The sequence below is a fragment of the Dipteris shenzhenensis genome, chromosome 32, assembly GCF_047967505.1.
Source record: "Dipteris shenzhenensis isolate YYH24624 ecotype China chromosome 32, Dip_SZ_1.0, whole genome shotgun sequence".
NCBI classification, from domain to species: domain Eukaryota; kingdom Viridiplantae; phylum Streptophyta; class Polypodiopsida; order Gleicheniales; family Dipteridaceae; genus Dipteris; species Dipteris shenzhenensis.
In genome coordinates, this window is record NC_141627.1 from 16,692,447 (window position 1) to 16,698,011 (window position 5,565).

Consider the following 5,565-nt stretch of genomic DNA (forward strand, 5'->3'; position numbering starts at 1 on the left):
CACAAGACAAAGACCATGTGGGTATGCAAAGGCCTAGAAAATGAATTTCTTGATAATCTTCTATACCCAATGTGGGATGTTAGGGAGAGTTTGTAGAAGGGAGACCATTTTCGATGTATACTTACTAAAGAAAGTATAGTAATAAGATATCAAGTAATGCAAAGTATTTGCTACATGAGATACGCTTACAGACGTTGGAAAAATAATCATACATATGCCCAATGGGGATATCCAATATCTTGAGGTCACAGGCAGTTGGAGCTCGAGAATACATCGCTGTCACCTTTGATGATAGTGATTTTTTCTTTACACTAAATGGGAAGATAGTAAGAAGGCGACTTGAACGAACATCAATGCTTGAGAAATGGAAGCCTCCTTGTAACTTGTCCGTTCATAGTAGTATTGAATAAATGTAATGGTTTTTGAAGTGTGATGTCATTTGTAATGGCAATGAGTATACTTAATAAAATTAGTAGTTTTTTATGTGTTGTAATAATTTTGAAAATATGATATAGTTTTTGAAGTGTGTTGTAATAGCACTTGAATAAATGTAAAAGTTTTGAAACTGTGTTGTAATAGTTTTTGACTAGCCCCCTAAATTCCAAAAAATAAATTCCATTATTTTGGGTGGTGGGGGAGGCGGGAGTGGAATATGATGGCAAATTATTTAAGCCAATATATTGCATTGTCCAATATTTTATTACCTAAATTGTAGTCAGACCTTTAAGGTATTTAAAGAGACTGAAGTCAACTATATAAAGGGCCATTAGGTATGACATAGCCTTTATTGCCCTCACCTCCTAGATAGCTTGCTCTTGCCATCTTCCACAACCCTCTAATGGCCACACCCCACGAGGCATACCATGACTTTGTCACTTCTACTCGTCATTCAGTAGAGAGGCAGAGTTGGATGACATTTTTAATTGTCATATAGATGTCATCGGCACAGTCCACAAGCATCTACATCTCTTTAGAGATGTGGTAGATTATGTGAGAGAGAAAATCAAGCCTTATCTGATCCGGCTAGACATAGATAGAGTACAGTGGGTTCCTGTGAATCTCCTCATTGACCATCACTGGGCTGATAGCACTTTCAAGTTTAGGTTGCAAAGAATTTGCAAATCCCTTAGTCCAAAAAGTTTTAGAAGGATTTCCAAGGAGGAAGAGTTGAATCTGCAAGTGGGTCCCTATAGGAACTTGTTTTGTATCCTTGGAAATAACCTATTGTGTAATTCTTTTAGAAATGGAGGACACAGATGCACCTCCATTCATCAATGTAGAGCCAACTCTTCTTCTAGCAGAAGCAGCAGGGCAAGATGTGGACGTTGAGGAGAATCCTAATGTGGTTGCAAAAGATGTCATTGCCCTAGATTAGTCTAATGCAGCTTTGGACAAGGGAAAGCAGATAGTAGAAATAGAGTAGATGACAGAGTTGGTTGTGGTTCCCGAAGCAGGCGGGACATCATCCCCCACAGGACAGCCAGAAGAGGAAGAGGAGGAAGGAGAGCAAAAAGAGGAGGAAGAAGGTATGACAGATGAGGTTTTGATGCAAACCCTTCCGTATATTTTGAATATAGAGAATATTTATTATTAATTGACATTCAATATATTAAAAATTTGAGAGAAGATGAAGTACTGGGGGCACTCTCTGCCTGGGAGAGTAGTAGTAAAAAATAGGAAAAGAAACAAGGAAAAAAAAAATCCATGCATATACAACAACTATTAATTGCAAATGGACACCAATATTAAGAATCGCAAGAGAAATACAAATTGGCCCTTCTAAAAAAGCAATCCTCACCCGTCAACAATTCCCAATTTAACCAACTATTGCAACATGAATAATTCATAGAGCACAAGGGCTTACAATGGAAAAGGTCACATTTTCACCAACAAGAATTCAAACAAATGGCCTAACGTACGCAGCTCTATCATGTGCCAAGAAGATAGAAAATTTATTCTTGCTCCAACCACTACAACAACATTTCCTTGTAGACAAAGACATCCATGAAGAAATGAAAAGCCTAGTAAGTCAATCAAGGTGGAAAAACATAAACAATAAAATGCAAGAACATAGGGACTCTACTATTTTCATCCAATCTTTAAACACAGGATCTTTAAACACAGCTCTATCGCGTGCCAAGAAGATAGATAACTTATTCTTGTTCCAACCACTACAACAACAACATTTCCTTGTAGACAAAGATGTCCGTGAAGAAATGAAAAGGCTAATAAGTCAATCAAGGTGGGAAAACATAAACAATAAAATGCAAGAACGCAGGGACACCACTATTCTCATCCAATCTTTAAACACAAGATTCTTACAAAAAAATGAGGAAGACATTAACGCCGCTAAAACACTCGTGAGTTCAGATGTTCTTTGTTTGCAAGAGATGAACACTAAACAATGTGCTCCACATCTCCCAACAAGCTTCCAATGCATTGAGAACCAAACAACATGCACCCGAATACAAAAGAACATTGCAATTCAGTAGACAAAAAAGATAGCAAAACATGGAATTGAAATTACAACACTCAAATTCAAAACCAACAATGCTCAATACACAATTGCAAATATATATACATCACCATCTAGCCAATACAAATTATTCTTCCAATTATTGCAACAAACACTATCGACCATTAACAAAGAGAACAAGAGCATATTACTAAGAGATTTCAACATTGACATGTTACAAAAAACAAAACAATCGAGCATGTTGAAAGAAATTATGACTACATTTAATTGCAACCTACAATGCGACCACATCACAACAATATATGGAACACAACTAGATCACATTTGGAGCAACATACCAAAGGTAGCCACTTATTTTGGAACAGCATATGCATATTGGATAGATCACTCCATATCTTACATACATGCATAACCAAAAAAAAAACTGGAAAAAAAAATAGAAAAAAAAAAGCAGGGCCATAGTGGTACTGCCACCTTGTTTTAATAGGGATGTCAATGCACTGGAAGGGTTACATGGGTATCAAATGGGAACCCTCACCCTTCGGCTTCTTCCCACCCTCTTCCTCTCGGAATGTTTAGTCATCGCTACCACTCCTCTGCTTCCCCTACTGGCGATGCTTCTTTCTGCCCCACTATTCTCATCCAATCTTTAAACACAAGATTCTTACAAAAATATGAGGAGGACATTAAAGCCGCTGAAACACTCATGAGTTCAGATGTTCTTTGTTTACAAGAGATGAACACTAAACAATGTGCTCCACATCTCCCAACAAGCTTCCAATGCATTGAGAACCAAACAACATGCACCCGAATACAAAAGAACATTGCAATTCAGTAGAAAAAAAAAATAGCAAAACATGGAATTGAAATTACAACACTCAAAATCAAAACAAACAACGCTCAATACACAATTGCAAATATATATACATCACCATCTAGCCAATACAAATTATTCTTCTAATTATTGCAACAAACACTATCGACCATTAACAAAGAGAACAAGAGCATATTACTAAGAGATTTCAACATTGACATGTTACAAAAAACAAAACAATCGAACATGTTGAAAGAAATTATGACTACATTTAATTGCAACCTACAATGCGACCACATCACAACAATATATGGAACACAACCAGATCACATTTGGAGCAGCATACCAAAGGTAGCCACTTATTCTAGAACAACATATGCATATTGGACAGATCACTCCATATCTTACATACATGCATAACCAAAAAAAAAAAACTGGAAAAAAAAGAAAAGAAAAAAAAAAGCAGGGCCATAGTGGTACCGCCACCTTGTTTTAATAGGGATGTCAATGCACTAGAAGGGTTACATGGGTATCCAATGGGAACCCTCACCCTTCGGCTTCTTCCTACCCTCTTTCTCTCGAAATGTTTAGTCATCGCTGCCACTCCTCTGCTTCCCCTACTGGTGATGCTTCTTTCTGCCCCACTGCTCCTATGTCGCTCCCTTCTGACCTGCTCTCTTCTTTGCATGTGTTTCCGTTCGGGATGTTCTACCAATTTCTAGTGCATTCTACCTCTTTTGCTCCTTTGCTCATGAAGAGGCAGCTATTTCTACTGGTGGAAAGTTAGATTGGGCGGCTCTTCATTGGATTTTGTCTTCGGCGAAAGATTCTTTGTGGAGTGTGGCAGTCGTAATGATTGTGGAATATCCGTTTATTGTTTCATATGCCGTCTGATCTCCGATTCAATGTTCATCACCGAGGGGATTTAATGCTGCCTAGCTTGCAAATAAAACTATTTTGAATGCTTGCATAGGTGTTGTGTTGCCATGCATGTAAGGAAAACGTTTGGATTGGGTTAAGTTCTTGTTTGTTACTACTGTCGACCATGAAAAATTGCTTGTGAAATTGTCATTTTTGGCCCTGGCTTAGCCCTACCTTATAAGAAGGCAATAGATTTGTGTCTATGTTTTGTATGTTTCATTTAAATAGAGAATGTCAGCGATCGAATACTTACACTGTTTTATCTATGTAGGTTAGAACGATGGCACTTAGGAGCATGTACATGGCTAGCAAATTTGTGGGCCTTCTATTATGCGATCCTTTTCCCTTATTTGATCTCTCTCTACCAAGTAATGGCATGTAAATCTCTTCTCTGTGACTAGCTGACGAATGAGCATGCCCAAGGAGATTAATCCCTTGTAATCTCCCTCAAAATCCAGGTTGTAGTACGTCTACATAGTTTGCTTAGCTCTTTCTTCTGAAAGCCCATGCTTTCCTCATGTATATCTGTGTTTTAAAAGGGCTTTCTCATTCGAATACCTATAAATAGTGGGAAGGCTTGTATATCTCTCACTTGCAGTTTATGTTTCGTGTCGCATCAATTTATAGTGAAGATATTGACGTTGAGATGGCCGATTCCAAAGGTCCAATAGCTCTCCCAATTTCACCTCCTCTCTTTGTACTTCTTTCCAAGCATTGTAATAGTCATTTGAGAGCAGTGTTAGATGATTTTAACATGCAAGAGGAGGTGTTTGATGTCCCTTGTTCTCCACAATCCTTTTTGATAGGATAGTTTTAGTTATCTATAGGCTTCACATGATTTTTGTGGGTGAAACGCTCTATTCATGTAGTATTAGGTGGAAGAATTTATTTGCAAGTCATTCCTTTCTGCCTTCTCAGCGTTGCGCACTTTCATTTTCCTTTCAACTTTATTTCACTATAGACATGAAAGTAGAGGCTGCATTTGTTCATCTTCAGCTGAAAGATTTGCAAAAGAGCTTCTGAGATCTCGTATTTACATGGTGTTCTCTATACACAACAATTTGGATAGTTTTACTGGCAGAACTGGCACACTTTTTTGTTACAGTCAGTAGTTAGTGCATACTGGCAATACTGGTATTTTCTTTAAAAAGTCTATGGACAGATCTTTTTGGCAAAACTGGCAACTTTATGACCTAAGAAATATTTCCTAAGAAAATATTATGTGTTCTAAATATTTTGATTGTGTTTTTTTTGTGGATTTAAATTTATGAGAGACTTTTTTGATTAATTAATGTATTCATTCAATGGAAATGCCTAATTGGTATCATATAGTTTATGTTGTTTTATAACTGCA